The 19,425-nt window shown below is 33.3% G+C and overlaps 1 protein-coding gene across 1 annotated transcript in view; it reads right to left on the minus strand.

The window, feature by feature from the left end:
• LOC149786056 (vitelline membrane outer layer protein 1 homolog) overlaps nt 1–19,425 on the minus strand; it is a 76,812-nt gene that overhangs the window by 39,480 nt on the left and 17,907 nt on the right. The window lies entirely within an intron of this gene.

A 19,425-nucleotide genomic window follows, 5' to 3' on the forward strand; every position in this document is an offset into this window, starting at 1 on the left:
TACTGTATTATCACATTTAATAGATGTATGTCATATGAACATATTTTTTATCAGTGATAACTTTCATCTTTTACCAGGTGTAATTTGGAAACGTTCTATGGTAGCCAATAATAAGATACTGTACACAAATCTGACGAAGTGTACAGTGACTGTCAGATTTCTAATTCATGACTTTCTTGTAAATTTATATTTTCTGTTATGGGACTATTTCAATTGTTGCTATTACTAGTGAAATGATACCCTACATAGGAATATTCTTCTGGAATAAAGTGTGGCCTGATAAATGAACCACTCCGATTGGTAAGTGCAGATGTTTTCATTTGCAATTGCATTATTATGTTTATTCAACTGGGGTGGATTGGAGATGCTTGACAAAGTTTGAAGAAAGCTTGTCTGACATAACACATTAATGGTTGTGCAGGCTTTGTGGTAACTATTGAGAGATTTTGGATTTTAGTAGCCAGTGATGTGTATAGTCTGAATGTCTGGATTAGTATTTATGTTAATTCTATAGTTCGTTCCACATAGCATCGAGAATTTCTCTTATCTGTAACTCGATACAGTTTCAAGTCAGCATCATTAAACGTAACTAAATTTTCTTAATTGGTTTTAAATACTTCGTGTGAAACTAATGTGGCACTTTTAGCTACATCTGATGACACTGGCCTGAAAATATACTGAGTTAACAAATATAATAAAATTCGCGATGGTGTGTGGAAAAAAAATATAGTTTCTAGCATAATGCCAAAAAGCTCAATTTCGTGTGCGTGTGTATGTCTGTCTCTTTCCAAATTTTTGCATAGTGTGTTATCAAAGTTGGAGGCATCTTAAGTTGCTTAATGAGTGAATTTCTTTTGATTACATATTTGTTGTTGTTGTTTTTGAATTTAGAAGAACTCCGTCAGGCACAGCGGAAGATAAGAAGTGTTTCTTCTTTTTCAAAGTAATTCTTAGCGCGTGGTCACACTGTCTGAGACAATCGGACTGAGACATCTAGACTGAGATAAGAAAAGTAAGGTTAGCAAAACAGCTAGATTTCTCTGTCGAATGGGTGAGAAAAGGAGGTCGACGCCTACGTGAGTCCTTTGCGCTCTCTGGTCTTTACTGGCATGTGCCATCTCATGTAACCTCATCTTCTGTACATCTATGTGGTGCCATCTCATGTAACCTCATCTTCTGTACATCTAAGTGGTGCCATCTCATGTAACCTCATCTTCTGTACATCTAAGTGGGAGGCTTATCTCTAAATAAATAATAATGAATTGCTACCAGTTAATCCCAGCTATGAGTACAAACTCACAAAACTGGGACTTTTTCTTTTCCCGCCGAACTTGCGTTCGCAAGTTTTCAAACAGCAGGTATATCTTACCTTTCCTACTGCCCTGTGAAACATTTGCACTTTTTCATTTTAATGTTATTTGTGCAGTTTGTATTTAAAGTGAAAAAGAGCAAATCATTATTTTTCCAAAACCTGAAACTATTACTGACGTATTTGTGGATGATGTCGCGTATTATGGTTATTGTGATAAAATGACGTTATTATGACGTATTAGAAACGACGGGCGTGAGTTCAGTTCAAAGTAACCACTTTTTACATTAGTATTTTTTCGCATGCGATGAAAAATGTTGAGGACGTTCTGATTGTGACCTATGTGAGGTAGGACAGTAATCATATGTGAGGTCGGAATAAAAGAATTACCCATTTGTATCAGTTTAGAAAAGTCCATCCGAAGATTAGAAGTCTGACAAATTTCTGATCCCGAGGGTAGACTTTTCCTATCCCAAAAAGAAATCAATCAGTAATGGAGAATTAGTTTTCTCCCATTTCTGATGGAAACAAATTTTCGAAGTCAAAATAGTGTTCTGTCAATACTGAAGATACAAACATCCATGTATGGGTTACAATATTTCAATCATGTAAAAGGGAAACTATGGAAGTATCTAGGATTTTACTTGTAAAATCTGTCCTAAAGACTTGGTCTGGGAGCATATTTGTGTGAATGCTTCATAGGCAAACACATCCAAATACATTAATGCTGCTTCCTTAATCAATGTTATGTCTAGCGTGTTTGTTTCTATTCCTGCATATATACTTGTAGCATTTGGTTGCCCTAAATGTCGGCTTGTGTTTGCTTACACGTGGTTTCCTCCCTTTGGATGACAGATCGAAATGTTTTATGATTCCGATGTATTAGCGCGTATCATGTATGTGTGCTTTTGTATGTTTTCCATACTTGTGCATTTAAAATCGGCATGTATGTAAATGGTATCTTAAGTATGTATCGGCCAGCAATTATTTTAACCAAAGTGTATTTAACTCTGCACTTAAATTTAGAGTATATTCTTATTAATGTAAATTGGCATTTCTGTATTGAAATTTTAAACAAAAATTATTAATTGGGGAGGTGAGTATCTTAAGTGTGTATTGACCAGCCATTATGCATATGTAGTTGAACACTGCGTCTAATTGAAGAGAGAGTAGATTTTATCACATAAAATGATTCTCCTCCAAGGATTATAAAAACAAATATATGTTATAAATGGGTGTGTGGTATTCAGTTTTAGGCAATTTGCGTAATTTTATAACAAGAGAAAATGTACAATTGTGAAGCATGTCTGATTCTTGATGTAAATTATTACATTATTGTGTACAGTCAGTAAATTATTACATTATTGTGTACAGTCGGTAAATTACCTCCAACGAGCTCATGTTACTTAGTATGGAATGCAATTCCGACTTCAAACTTTTACCTGTTGTCTACTGTCTAGGATAGAGCGTAAATATTAGGCAATTTGAACATTTCGGTGTAAAAGTTTAACGACATCTAAACACATATCAGCGATGAAATAACGGTGGTCGAGGTAACGGCAATTCACAGCGTCTGAATTGTGTACTGAAAACAATTTGCACAGTGATACGAATGTGGACAGGTAAGAGTCCAGTCTTGTTGCGAACATTATACGAGACACACAAAACTAATTATATAGTTCTTGATTCAGCTTTAATGTAGAATTGATTTTTCTTTCATGCACAACGGTGAGAAGATAAGTTTGAAAAAAATAGCAGCCACAACCACGGCCTTTTCTACTCGAAACCAGATTGCCAGAGCTGTGGCCAGATCTATCAGTCCAAAACACCCTGTTTGTGGAACACTAATTTCAAGCATTGCGCGTTGTAGGTTATCACTGTGTAGCAATTGATGTTTATCTTATTTGTTGTGAAAAAATTTTGATAATGGAAAGCAGAGAGATTTGTCAATTTGAATGCACGAAATATCATGTGATGAAAGAAGTTACGTTCTACACTGGAAAACACGGCCATATACCAATGGAAATGTAGGAAAATAATAGTGTACACGGCGAAAACTGAATTTTTAAATAAATGTTTGCCAATCTTACTTTACGTTTTTTAACCTACATATCCTCTAGAGACCGTAACATCCAATAACACTTGTAAAACTTATAATTAATTGCTGTCTTCTAAATAGCAGGTATGGGAAAAAACAAGAATAGAGGGACAAAAGAAAACATGAAGATGTCATTGGTCATAGTTTATTTTTGCGTCTTTCATGTCTAAAATTAATGAGCTGTATCATTACAACAAAAAAATTGAACATCGTTGAGAGCCGTGTCGTCGCCCCCGAAAAAACCGCCCTCACCTTGGAACGGTTCGACCTTGGTTTGGAGTCCGCATATAGCAGAATTTAATGGACAGCTCTGACTCCAGTCACCGTAGCTGCCCCATGGACCATGTCCCGGATAACGTGAAAGCTCTACTTCGTGGTAACTTGAATTGAAACCACGGCACATGAATTTTACAAAGTTTGCCGCAGTGTCGTCACCACTAAACTGAAAAATAGCGGATGAATAGAACCTCAAAATATTCCACGTTTACAGGAAGGTAGTCATAAGCTTCTTGAAAATAACAGATTACAAGCTTGATATGCTTTGGAAATAATGAACATTTCTTGAGAATAACATAAAGGTAGGACGATGAAGGGGTAGAAGTGGTGAAGGAGAAGAAGAATGGAGAGAGAGAGAGAGTTTTGAGCGATCTGAGTCCAAAATCAAGTATCAAGTGCAATATAATTTAAGCATCAGAAGTTCAATTTGGAAAACACTACCGATGTTTGCATCTGCACAGAAGTGATATTATGCATCCCGTTTTTACAGCCACGAGACAAACAGAAAATAAATTTGTAAAGATGAGAGAATTACACAGCAGAAACAAAGTAGTAGAAACTAGAGGAGAAAGAGAGCAATATAAATCACTAGCGAGAGAAGCGAGTACAGGACTCCGTTGGTGAAGTGGGTTTTTCTAGCAACGAGATTTCATTCCACTGGTACAGTTGATAAAATCTTTCGCTTACTGTTTAATATTTCCGGCTTCTTTAACGATTTTACCTTGCACATTGTTTCACTAGAGAATAGAAATCGGAGATCAAAAAGAATGAATAGAATCCACACAATAAAGCAGAGATAAAATGTCCTTGTATAAACTCATGACCTTAAATATATGTTCCATGTTCATTCAATAAATTCTTATTCCACACAAGACAAGATAACTTAGACTGGAAACGTCAAGTTCACTAAAACATGGATTTTTAATAAGACCCTACAAGGTTCTGGTACGATGCATATGGCAGGTCAACTAAACACATTGGCAAAGTTAATGCATTTTGTTTAAAGACATGTTTCTACTGATCTAAAAGTGGAATTCCTGAAACATTAGTATGGTGCTACATAAATACGCAAAAGCAACTAGCAGGCGCCTTTCAAATAAAGATAGTAAAAGTAAATGATGGGAAGTTTAAAAGGTCATAGTCAGGAGATTCACTGTAGACCTATAAATGTGAGCCATAATATTTTATATGGCTGTAGCCTTGTTATTATTTTGTATTTATGAAGAAGACGTTGTGATGTTGCTTCCAGTTTTCATCTTGTGGTAAGCATCATCAACATTGTTACAAGCATGAAATGCTACTTTACGATTATGTCTACATTTAAAAAAAAATAATGTTCTCTTAACAAATGTATGATTCTTTTATATTGTTTATTTTGTAAATTGGCTCTGTATACGAAACGTTCGTTTGCCTCTAATACGATGTATAAAAAGAAAATCTTGATATTAGATTTCACATAGATTTTGTAATGACAAGTTTGATATGAATGAATGCTTGTGTATCGTATATTGTCTATAAAATTTGATGGAGTATAGTTATATCGGTAAGTTCCCGTCCTCCTTTGTAACGTTTTAAAATGCTCAAATCTTAATCCTATACAATTCCATTATTTGATTCATTTTCTTAACCGATGCTTGTATTTTCAATCGATTTTCTCATTCATCATCATAATTCTTTCAAAATCGCAATATTATTTAGAACCACTTCCTTCTTTAATCCTGTTGTTTTGAATGTCTCGTTGAGTTCGTTTTATTTCAGTTTCAACTTCTTCTTTAATGCTACCACTTAATGTGGAGATTTTTAAATTCAGTTGAGTACTGAAATAATCCGCATCTGTTACGAACGTTTCTTCCAAATCACTTAAATCTTTTTGGACTCATTTTCCTCAAAGCTACCGTGACGAAGAGATACAGATGAATTCAGGACTCGGTTGTATAAAAATCATCGTATTAAGTGGACTGGATAAAAAATTATCGCATCAAGTGTATTGGATTAGAGAAATCGTAGTACGTGGTAGCATGAAGGAAACTGAAACTGAATTAAACGAAATATGCAAGACATTGAAAATGCAGAATAGAAGAAGGCAATGGTTAAATAATAGTACACCACACCGATATTTCAATTAGTTCTCCATCAAGGTATGATCTTGTTTGCTTCAGAGTTTTAACCTAAGCTTGTAATTTGTTACAAAATTCTGTCTGAAATAGACATACATCGATAGTAATCATAAAATTAACTAATATTAATATTCATTTGTTGTTTTTTTATATCGTCTAATATTTTGGTTATCTTTGTGCAATCATAATTGTTCTCCAACTCGGACATGCTAAAAATGCTAGCCGTTGTATTGCATTGTGGGCAGTAATTTGTTCGCTAATAATAATAATAATATACTTTTTTGTGTGTCGATGGTTTTGCTGGTTTCCGTTATTGAAGTCTTTCTGTAATTCAATTTGAGGTTGTAAAGCATTTAATTATTTAAAAAAATTCTTTACTTCCCGATGTAACTAACAAACGTTTCCATCTGTTTATTCTTCTGGCTGTAAATATTCGAATGTCATATATATAATCTGCGAGTCTTCTGAAGCCGTTTCACTACCAATCTGTTCATAGACAATTAATTTCTTGCTAAATTATTCCCAGCACATTTTCGTACCTTTTCAACATTATTCCCCAGAGCCTTACGTGTTTTGATTATCAAAACCTCTTTCTAAATATCAAATACTATCTATATTAAACATTTCTGTTGGATGTGTTACATTTGTAATGGGTCTATGGTTGAGGTTAAGAGAGTCTTAATTTTTTCACCCTGTGCAGCACTTTTTTTCATTTATGTAAAAATCTTTAAACGTAAGAACCCAAACGGACTGCTATCTCTAATTCTAAACATGATTTATTCTATTTACTGTACATGGAAAACAGGTAACAGGCATATCATGACAAAAATAAAATGTCCTCCTTATCTTTAATGTGTTTCAATTCATAACTTTGTACGCAGTTACACACACACACACACACACACACACACACACACACACACACACACATATATATGGAGGCTACTATATTTATCTAGTACTAATTTTCAACTCTTTTTATCAAATATTAGTTTTCTACTCCATTTATCGAACAACAGTTTTGCACTATATCTATTGAATAACAGTTTTCTACTCTATTTCTCGAACAATATTTTTGCACTATATCTATTGAATAACAGTTTTCTACTCTATTTCTCGAACAATATTTTTGCACTATATCTATTGAATAACAGTTTTCTACTCTATTTCTCGAGCAACAGTTTTCGACACTATTTATCTAACAACAGTTCTCTACTATATTTATTGAGCAACCGTATTCTAATCTTTTTATTTAAAAAAATGTTTTCTACACTATTTCTCGGACAACAGTTTTCAATTCTGTTTCTTGAGCAATAGTTTTCTACTCTATTTATATAAAAATAGTTCTCTATTACATTTACCGAGTAACAGGTTTCGAATCTATTTACTGAAAAAGTTTTCTACTCTATTTTTTCGAACAACAGTGTTTTCTGCCATGTATTGAACAACATTTTGATAAGGCTAAAGTTCATTTGCTATTATGTGTTAGATTGTGACCTGGCTCAAAGAAATCGGAATGATCAGCTTTTTAACTTTTTCTATATCCGTTGGTCATGGTGGACTAACTGTAAACGTAAAAAGTATTTTTCAAAAGCATGACGTAGGTAACAATAATAACAGAGCTTAAAGTTGCATGACAAATTTTGTTGTCTCTTTTAAGAAGAAAAACGTCACCAAACCTTAGCACATACGTAGATTTTTTCTAAAGGATTTCTCATATTGGGTTCCATGAAGACGAACTTTAATTGTCTCCTTCGGAGATATGTATGATCATTCATTACTAAATCTAACATGTGTATGTAAAGAAACGGCTTTCCTTTTTAATCGAATAAACAAATGCCTAAAACAGCAATACAATCACCTATTGAGTCATATATTGCGTTGTTTGACACTGTTATAAGATTTTTACATAGCGAGATTTCATTATTCTATGATGTTTATTATAGTCTTTTCGTTTTTCTTTAAACGTTCGGCTTTGGTTTTACTGAATTCTTATAAACGTCTTCCATGTTGTCCGCCATGTTAAGCTATAACTGCACCTTTTAACATTTCTTATATTACTTTCTATGGTTCTTTGATTTCTATTTTCTTCCGCTTATTTAAGAATAACATTTTGAAAGTTAACTGAGAACGATTTAAAGATCATAAAGACTTCAATTTCAAGATGATGTACAACTTTACTTACAAGTGGTGAAAACTAATCTGAAATGGATTTACTTGAAAAAGGATGAATTCCGATTAGTGCTCAAAATAATGCGAAGCTAAAGACGTGACTGAGTTTCACGGAACAAACAGTTACTGCAAGCCTTGCCCTAATGTGCTATTAGAAATGAGAAAACAAAATGAGAGAAAAACCCAAGAGAACACAACAAAGACAAAGAATACAACCAAAAAGTGTTAAAAATGAAGAAAAGAAAATAGGTCATAATAGCGAATACGACAAAAAAAGGAAAGGATAAGAAGGCTCCATAAAAATTCTTTAAGATGAAAATCTAAGACTATTTCAAACTATAGGACGTAGCATTTCATTGGCATTGTGGCAAGACATTGATTCAGATATTGCATTAAATATACAGATGTCTTAAGAAACTGACCTTTATTGGAGGTTGATCCACTTCTGAAACCCTATGGTATTAGTGATGCTATATCATGTTATGGTTCAATATATTTTTCAAATCCTGACTAACAAAGGAACTGTTCAGTGGGTGAAAACCAGGTAAATAATATTCAGAAAAAATAATGAAACATACACAATGCCCTTGATGTAATAAATAGAAGAGCACCAGGTAAAAAAACCTGCATTCTTCAAGATGGCTTCGTTAGGCTTTGTCATATAATAGACAGAGACTCTGTAATGATAACAGCTGTGACAAGTGTGGTTAAAACAAAATGAAATTAGTGGCAATACAACCGGTACACATTTAGTTTATCAAGCCTTTTTCAAAACTTTGTGCCTTAGATTTCCACAGTCCTCGCTGTCGCTTATTTCATCATTTTTTAACTAGTCTTTTAAAATCTATACGCTTGAAAGTTACCAAACTAGCACTCAATGTTGACAGAGGCTAACGGAGTTTAAATGACAAAATCCAGATTAAGTACTGTTATGTATATTTGATTTAATTTATATTTGGTTTAATTAAATTGTTTCTTTGTTAGTTTACATTTTAAATTTTTTTTATTCGTGCTGCTAATGAGTATTCTTTAGCTCATAAAGTTCCTTTTGTAGGCAAGTCTTTCCTTCAGCAGTCTTCTGGAAGAAAAGTATTTCAGCCTAATACAAGCCATTCAAAAACTCAATCTGGCACAACTTATAGAATTCAAGCTTATGATAAGCTTGATCAAAGATCCTTGTCTTTTCCTACGTGTACCTATTGCAAGAAGAATGGACACATTATTTTTGATTGATAAAAATTGAAAAATAAGCATGAGAATCAAGACAGTCCTATTCCAAATGCTTGTATTTCTAAGCGGTCAAGATCATGGTCATGTATTGAAAGCAATACATTTGTTTGGTCTAATAAACCCCAGTCTGATTTTATTATGGAGAACGATGAACCATTCATATCAAAGAATTGTATATCACTCTTGGGTGATTCGGCCAATCCTATCCCTATTAAAATTTTAAGGGACATATGAGCTTCTCAGAGTCTTTTATTATAAGATACTTTTGCCTTTTACTTAGAGGTTTTCTTCTAATGAAATTATTCTTATTCCAGGAGTAGAGTACGGCTTTGTTACTGCTCCTCTCCATTGTGTAAATGTCATCAGACTTAGTCTCAGAAACCGTAACAGTTGGAACAGTGTTTTCTTTACCGGTTGATGGCATACATTTATTACTAGGCAACTACTTAGCTGGAGATAAGGTTGTGGTTAATCCAATTGTAACTGACAAGCATTGTTTGCATCAAAAAGTCGATCATATTGAAAAAGAATTCTCTGATTTATACCCAGGTTGTGCAGTGACTAGAGCTATGGCAAAGAAAGCTCTCGAGAATGATGGTGATCAGGAAAGTATTCTTTTAGCTGAAACATGTATTGTTCAGGCTTTTGATGAGGTCACTTTCACTCCTTATTTGGATCGATCAAAAGGTATTGATCAAAGTGATCCTCTTTGAACTACTCATTCGCTTTATTCTAATCAGCGTGACAAACGACAATCACTTGTCGTCGAACAGGAAAAAGATCCCGAGATCTCCTGTTTGTTTCAAAGGGCCATTAGCGAAACTGAAGCCACTAAAGCATCTGTCGCTTATTTCGTTAAAATGGAATTCTTACTAGAAAATGGAGACCTCCCGAGGTATCTGCTGGTGACGAATGGTCAGTGAACTATCAAATTGTAATTCCAAAATCATACAGACATGAAAGTCTTAGTCTGGTCCATGAAACTCCTTTGGCTGGTCATTTAAGGATTAATATGACTTATCACAAAATCTTGAGTCACTTCTATTGGTCACAAATTAAAAGTGATGTTTGTAAATACTGTAGATCTTGTCATACTTGTCAAATGGTAGGAACACACAATCAGATCATACCTAAGGCTCATCTCCAACCTATTCCTGCATTTGACGAACCATTTAGCAGAATAATGATAGATTGTGTTGGTCCCTAACCTAAGACCAAGTCAGATAAGTAATGCTTGTTGACTATAATGTGTGCGTCAACAAGGTTTCCAGAGGCAATTCCTGTGAGGAATATTAAATCTGAAACTATAGTAAAAGCTTTAATAAAGTTTTCTTCACTCAATTTGGCCTTCCTAAATCTGTCCAATGTGATAAAGGGTCAAATTTTATGTTTGGAATTTTCCAGCAAGTTATGTACGAATTAGGCACTCAACAATTCAAATATTCTGCCTATCACCCTGAGAGCCAAGTGGCTTCGAAAGATTTCATCAGACTTTGAAAAATATGATTATTTCATCAGACTCTGAAAAATATGATTCGATCATATTGTTTTGATACAGGTCAAGACTGGGACGAAGGCATTCATTTACTATTGTTTGCTGTTAGGGAATCAGTTCAAGATTCTTTATGATTCAGTCCCTTTGAACTGGTTTTTGGACACTGTGCGTGGACCATTGAAGATGTTGAAAGAGAAACTTCTTTCCAATGAAGAAACTGAAATTAGTCTTTTCGATCATGTTTCCAATTCTAGATATAAGTTGTCGTAGGCATGTGAGGTTACAAGAGCAAATCTGCACTCTACTCAATCAAAAATGAAATTAAGTTATGCTATAAACTCGGAGGAAAGGAGTTTTCAGCCTGGTGATAGAGTTCTGGCTCTCTTGCCCATACCACAAAATCCTCTTCAAACCAAGTAATATGGTTCCTACACAGTTGAAAAGAAAGCAAATGACTTACATTACATCATAAATACTCCTGGGAGGAGAAAAGAAAAACAACTTTGTCACATAAACATGTTAAAGGAGATTACTGAGAGTGATAACCAGGTTAAACATGCAATTAATTTAGTTGTGCCTGTCCCACTCATTGAAAACTTAAGTGAAGGAATACTATCGGACTCTACCGATTTGGGAGTGACAAATCTTCGTAATTCAGAACTTATGAATGATCTGGACCAGAAATTTTCACATTTCTAACAGAAGAGGGAAATGAACTTGAAGAATTATTATTGAGATTGTAAATTCCAAACATGTGAAAAAACACCTTTACAGGATGAACCCTCTCAAACAGGAATAATTGAAAAAATAAATTCAGAATTTGCTGAAGAATAATTTTAGAACGCAGTAAAAGTGACTGGAGTTCACCATGTATACTTGTTCCGAAACCAGATACAAGTTTCCGTATGTGGACTGATTATAGGAAGGTGAACAGTGTGACAAAAACAGATTCATTTCTATTACCAAGAATCAACGACTGCAATGATAAAAACGAAAATGCCAAGTATATCACCAAATTTGACCTTCTGAACGAAGTTTGGCAAATTCTACTGACGGATGGACTTAATTAATATAAAGTGGTGCCGTTTGGGATGAATGGCTCGCCAAGTACTCTTCAACGTCTAATGAATATGATCACCTCTGGTCAAGATAATTGTGATGATATAATCATCTACAATGACATTTAGCGACAATTTGGAAATTCTTTGACAGACTCACAGATGGAAGTTTGACAATTAATTTATGCAAAAGTGAGAATTGCCGTGCTTGTGTAACATGTCTAGGACATATGTGGGACATGGACAAGTTAAACCTATAGATGCTAAGATTAAAGCTATCTCTGAATTACCTGTGCATGTTAGTAAAAAGCAACCGATGCGACTTTTAGGTATAAGTGGATACTGTCGGAAATTTTGTTCCAATTTTTCCATAATTGCTGAACCCCTGACAAATTTATTGAGAAAGAAAACAAGCTTCTTTGGACTGAAAAATGTCTGGAGGATTTTGGCATGTTAAAAGCCATACTTAAAAGCGCGAAGTTCTTATAGCTACAAATTTCAATCAGACATTTAAACTGTCTATTGATGGAAGTTTTGTTTGGTTGGAGCAGTATTGATTGAAGAAGAAGAAAATGGTATTGATCGTCCAATGTGCTATGTTTCTAAGAAATTAAATAAGCACCAAATAAATTGTTCAATAATCGAGAAGGAATTTTTGGCTTTAATATTGTCATTACAGTATTTTGAAGTTTACATCAGTTCAGCTCCTTCTTCGATTATTGTGTTTAGCGATCACAACCCCATTATCTTCATCGGCAAGACAAAAAAAAAATTAAAGGCTACTAAGGGGGAGTTTGTTGTTACAGGAAAAATAATATTGACCTCAGGCACATCAAGGGAAAATACAATTTAATAGCAGATGCACTTTTCTGTGTATAGAAATGTATTATATCATGTACACTTTGTATAATTCATAAGAATTCTTCTTATGTTTTTTTTTTTTAAACCTCATATATAATTAATATATGGTAAAAAGAAAGCTTTATTATAGAAATCGTTCTTTCTCTTTATGGGGGAAGTGTTATGTATACTTGATTTAATTTGTATTTGATTTGATTGAAATTGATTGTTGGTCAGTTTAAATTTTGTTTCTTTCAAAAATATTTTTATTCAATTTCATGCTATTATAATGTAACTTTATTTACTAGATTTGACATTTTCCAGAAATTAGCTTGACCTGAATGTTTTTGTAAAACTTAATAATATAAACTTTGTATCAAATGCTGATCGAGTTCCTGGCCTTGATTTAGAATCAGTCAGTTGAAATAAACACATTTTTTAAAATAATTCTTTCTGAGTGTGGATTCATAAAGTGAAATAGAGACTATACTGGGAGTACGTAATGCTAGGCATGTAAAGCTTCTATGTGGTTGTAGAAACATAATCGTGTGACCTTCATACGGTAATCTTTTTTGCGTCTCAAATTAGTGTATAACCTTTTTCTATAGAGAATTTAGTCAGTCGGGCTATAAACCATTAACACTTAAAGGTAATTTTTGTGACCAGTTTGTGTTGAAATTCTATTTTATGTAATTATTCATTCTTTTTCCTGGAGATATTGAAATGATCATACATAATTCATGGACAAAGGCGTTCATTGAAATTTTATTCGGAATTCACAACTGGAATATTATTTTCTGTGATTCAACAAGGAACTATTGACACATCATGACAACACTGACCGCGTCATTATCTTCCATCTTGGATTTTTATCAAGACTCCAACTCGCATTCATTTAGGAAGTTTTATTTCTAGGACTTTTTAACTCTTGGATTATTTTTTGGATTTGATTCGTAAAGCCGTAAGTTCTTTTACTCATTTTACCTGTTTTTCGAGGGGAATATTTTATTTGTAGAATTTTACAAAACTTGTTGTGCTTACTCTTCTCTTGTTACTCTTTTAAAGAGCCTAAAACGTAACAGTATCTAATTCCAACGTTCATTTAGAGATTGCACTTTTCCCGTTATGGAAAAATTAGTTTATATCTGTCTTCAATAAGTCTCATTTCTTTTTCTACCCGTGCCTTTTTTCATTACTTTGATATTTAATAAATAAATGTGTGAGGGTGGTGAAAATTTTGGAATTAATGATGATGATGATGAGGAGGAGGAGGAGGAGGATTATGACGATGATGGTGGTGGTAATAATGATACAAGACTAACGCGAACTCAAATTCAGGTCAATAGTAATGTAAATCATCTAAGCTTTCTTCACAATGAGGATGCAAGACTACTATAATTCGACCACTGCAAACTTCAGTTAAGGAAATAATTACAATTTTACATTATACTGTAGGCAATGACATAATAAGTAAAAAATCAAAAGTAAAGAGACCGTAAGGATGGATTCTAAATCCAGTTCAATGAAACATTTACATAAAAGTAACTTCAATGACTGAACAAAACCTGTATCACCAAACTTATTAGACACAAAAAACAGGAGATTCAGTTTCATAACAGATGTAAATACTGAAGATTCGCATGTTTATACTTTTACGATAACGAATGAATATCAGCACAGATTAAAAAACTTAGAAATTCAAAAGAAATACAATATAAATACCTACTAGAATCTACACTGGTGTGTGTGTGTGTGTGATTTACATTTTTAATGTACCTTTAAATATTTTTCAGTCACAGCGCTACGATGTCTGCAGTGTGGCATTTTTTTCCGACGTTTAGCACTGGGATATCATGCCGCAGACATGTAGTATTAAGTCCCACCCAGTAAAATTTTGACACCAAGCCGACCAGTCCTAACACTAACTTCTTAATGTGGAGCGTAAAGCGAGGCACCTGCTATTGCCATTTTTAAAAGTCTTTGGTATAACTTGGCCTGGGTTCGAAAGAGCTCTCGCATCCGATGCGGCTATTCTAACCACTTAGGCCACCGGGGCGTTCTCTCACTGTTGAAGAAAGGCAACATATACAATACACTGTACACAGATCATCTCTGGAAAACATTGTGAATGATACGAAAAAATAACTAGTTGATTAGGATAAGCAATTACTGAACTGTGTGAATTAATTTTGTCGTTTAGACCATGCATTTAGTGAACTATCTTCCAGTGACAAAGTCGTGCCAAATAAAGAAACCAGAGCTAAAGAAGAAGACGTAAGCAAAATGGAACCAAATTAATCCGAGCTTATTTATTCTAAAACAAGTCATCAAAAGAGGTACGTTCGCTCTCTGTGAAAGACTACAACTCTCAAAGTAAAGATTGCAAAAATAGCTTCTATAGTAACACAAATAGCAATGACAATATCATCAATCTTTCTGATTGGGTGAAACATTCTGTAGCAAGTGGTCCCTGTAACCGACAGAGTTCAGCTCGAACATACTCTTATACAGCCTACTTCAACTACTCGAACCGAATAGTTTATTAGCAAAGTTCAAAAGGACTTAAAAATTTATCCCATTCTTTGCTTGGTTTAGCCTAAAAACAACATCAGGTTTACATGGTTTAATGGCAGCGTGTTAAACTGGTTTGTTAATACTGCTGGTCAAATTGATTCTTGTCTAGCTAAAGGCATAATCCTTGTTTTATCATTAGTAGGCTATTTGCATATTATTATTTTTTTTTAAATTGTAAAGAACATCTAGAAGAATATGAGATTAGTAGGAATCTAATTTCAAAATGAAGACTAGAGAGACCTCTATGATTATGGCTAAATAAATAATCAGTGCTTCTTTATTTCATGGTTAATATATATTTTGTTAGATTACTATGTATCCTATAAACGTTTGAGTATAGTATCTGATTTCATTAGGAGATTTGACAGTAGGGACATCATTCCTATCATAATCCATGTTCTCTGTATAACCGTTACTGTCTTTTTATGTTATCTTACACAGTCGGTTGGTCTAATGATACATATCGCTTTTCAACCTTTCAAATACTACTATTTTTGTCTAGGTATTGAAGTTAGGATCTATGTGAACTGATTTTGTATTCGACCTATTTTCATTAGGATTCTACTCAGTACCAAAACTGAACTGTTACCGTCAACATCATTTTCCAATTTCACACTGATTCTTATATATTTTTACCTATTAAATGCCAGCTACAATTCCTACAACCAGATATAGCGATTCCCAATGCACATTCACTTGATTATGTCAGTCTCGTGAAACCTTGTGCTCTCTCTCTCTCTTTTCGTATAATCATGTTAATGTTTAATGTGCAGTTATCAAAATATTGAATGGCATGAGTGTAATAATTTGTTTCTCGGTGCGTTAAGTATGCATCTCATTTAATTCATTTGATATGTTAAATTGGTTAATGTGAATTAACCATTATTACCGATCAAACTGAGTTGCTGGACAAGGGTAAGCTTATGTGCCTGTTAGTTTTTCAATATGTGATCTATTTCTGCGATTAACGTTTTATCTGATGTTAACCCATTTTATTTGATTAGAAAAGACAACGTATTGAACAATATTCACTTATACCTTCTTTTTTGATTTTTTTGTCTCGAATCGGTTCATTTTCTTTATTATAATATCAGATTAATTTCGTCACTGTTACGCAGTTTTTGCATCTGCGATATATTTGTTATTTCCTATATCAGTTATTATTTATTGTATTTCAACTATTTTACAGCTACTGTTGCTTCCTTAGAAACTGTAAATGGAACCATCGTCTCCTCTGAATATGATTGCACCATTTATTTTATTAGATTAATACCAATTGTTATCACTGTAATTCTGTGGACCTGAATTTCAAATTCTGTATCTATGAAGACTAAGAAAACTGAGACTGGTTTCTATGTCAACCAGTTGATGTAGAAACTCTTCCTATATTATATTATGATTGTTGTAATTACTTTAAATAGTTCTCATGATAACATTCTTGTCCAGAAAATATACACAGCTGACCTTAGTATTTATGTGTAGCGGTCACATACTTTGTTTGAATGATATCTGAATCAAACTGAAATTTCTCCTCGAGTGGATCAATATCTGTGATTTTTACAGCCGTTAGTCTTCCTCAAAAAGTCTCGCAGACAAAATGTAGTCTTTAACAATGCATTTAATTTTAGCGTTTTTGAGATTTGTTTTATAGAGAGCTATGTATTATTTTACTGTCACCTCTTTTAATTTCTTACGAAATGTAATTCATTACCAGTCCAGGACACTACCCACAATGTAGTCGTCTTATCGCGTTTTAAACGTGTACCAATTTGCTGTTTAACTATGACATTTTTGGTTGTACTTCTTTTTTCTTATTGGGTTTTGTGATTTAAAAAAATGTACATTACGTGCGTATTGAAACTCCTTAATTTTCTGATTGGCTGTTTTCTTCATGTTTACTTTTTCATTCCGAAGAATTTTATTTTTTTAAAAACCCAATATTTGAACGCTCCTTAATACTACCATCTATATATGGTGCTGCTTTCGTATATTTTAAAGGATTAATGTTTTATTTCCAGCCATCTGATAAACCATTCATCACATACTTCCATTTTATAAGTAGAACCATTTATATTTCATTCGTGTGTACATTTTTAACTTTGTATATGTGATTTTATACATTGCATAAACCAAACTCGTCTTCGTAAAACATATTCCCGAAATAATAATTTAGTCTTTAACCTTCCATTTACTTACGAGTTTTCGAGAGATATTTATTAATGGTTTGTATCTTTTTTACTATCACCTCTTTTAATTTCTTCTGCGATGAAATTCATTACAGCCCAGGACACGAACCTACAGTGTTGTCGCCTTATTGCGTGTACCATTTTTGGTGTGTAACTATGAAATTTTTGGTTGTACTTTTTATTTGATTTGTGATCTATAAAAATGTATATGATGTGGATATTTAAATTCCTTCATTTTCTAATTTGTGTTGTTTTCTTTTCGTTTGTTCTTATATTACGGATAATTGTATTCATTCAAAAATCCAGTTTTGTTCACGCTCCTTAATACCGTTATCTGCGTATTGTGTTTCCTTAGTTTATTTTAAAGGTATAATGGTTTATTTGCTACCGTTTGATAAAATCATTCATCATATACATCCTTTATGCGGAGAACTCTTTATGTTGTATTCGAATGGTCATCTAAACCTGTTCAGATATGTGCATTTCACCTTCTATATTGCATAAAGATAACTCTTTTTGGAAAATGTTCTCTCAATATCAAAGCCACTTAAGTCTTCCAGTTTGTTAACCTCAGAATCACCTAATATTGCTTGTCTGATTTTCAATATTTCCTTGGTATTGTTCCATGTTTGGAAATTCTGTTTCACCAGTTTTTCATTGAAGGATTCCAATATATCAGATCTCAAACCATCCAATAGATTGTTCCATACTTTTGATCTATTTTCTTTTTAGTTCGATTCAATCTGCGTCCTGTTCATTGGCGTGAATTGTATTATTGTATCTGTAAATTATCTTTGACAAAATGTAAAATCCTTTTGAAGCTTCGTTTTAGGTAAAATAACTTTTGATTCTCCTGGAGGTTGTTTAAGCCTTTCCATTAAAATACTTTTTGCTCGAGTAAGCTAAAGTGTATAATTAGTTTTCCTGTACCAACTAAACTCTTATTGATTCAGTTGTAAAAACCCTTTCCTTCTTCAAACTAACTTTTTCACTTGAATTACTTTGATAATTCTCTAAACGTGCTGCGTATATCATCTCCCTATTTCAGTCCAGCATATTTTGGGAAGATCTGTGTCATTGTCAAAATATATTTGTATCCATCGTTGTATGTTTTTATATGCTGGTATGTCAACCATGTTTACTCACTACTACTAATCTACGTAACTTACAACGACCTTTCTACATGGACATCTTACAGTTTCTGTAATTTGCAGGTAAGATTCTTCAATTAACCATTTTTCATTCAAGCGTAGTTCCTTTTTATTGTATGCCACAAATGATTGATTTGTTTGTAAGTAATTTAACTTCTATGATTATAGTAAAAATGCATTGCATTACTTCAATTCCGAATGTGTACGTTTCTTTTTTTTTTTTCTCCTCCGCTTACTTGGTTCCCACAACTGATTGATATTCCTGTAACCAATCGTACTTTCAGGATCATAGTAAAAATAAGTCTCTTTGTAAATTACGTAAAATGGTATAATAAACAAGCACATAATATATTATGACATATACTATTGATTAGTTACCAACAAGTCAACCAACATCCGCCGATAACAGCAACTTGATTTGGAATATTTCAATCCTTTCAAAAGTATCATTAATTTCATTTTGGCCTCAAATGTTGTTATTCCAATGGTGACTGAAAATGCAGCACCAACACTTGTGACTTTCACAACCTTTAGTCCTCTTCAAAAACACACGTAGACAAAATTTTACACTGCATTCACTTTTAGCATTTTCGAGATATTGTTAGGAATATCTTTTTATTTTTTGCTCTTACCTCTTTGAATTGTCATTCTAATGGTGACTGAAAATGTGACTTTTTCATATACTGATCACGCTGTGTTGTTTTAAACTTTCCATGAATTTTATGTTTTGTGGAATCGCTAACACAATCTTAAATGAAAATTTAGCCAAATATAAATTTGTATGCTGACTCATCCAGTAATTCTTATTTTCTTTTGATTTGCCACAGTTCTCCAATTCTTTTAAGCTGATCAATGATTTTAAAATGGCAAAATTTGTCATTCAAGTGGAGACTGATAAAACAACTTTTAATAAACTGAA

This window comes from Sinohyriopsis cumingii, chromosome 12, assembly GCF_028554795.1.
Source record: "Sinohyriopsis cumingii isolate HCF-2022 chromosome 12, ASM2855479v2, whole genome shotgun sequence".
NCBI lineage: Eukaryota > Metazoa > Mollusca > Bivalvia > Unionida > Unionidae > Sinohyriopsis > Sinohyriopsis cumingii.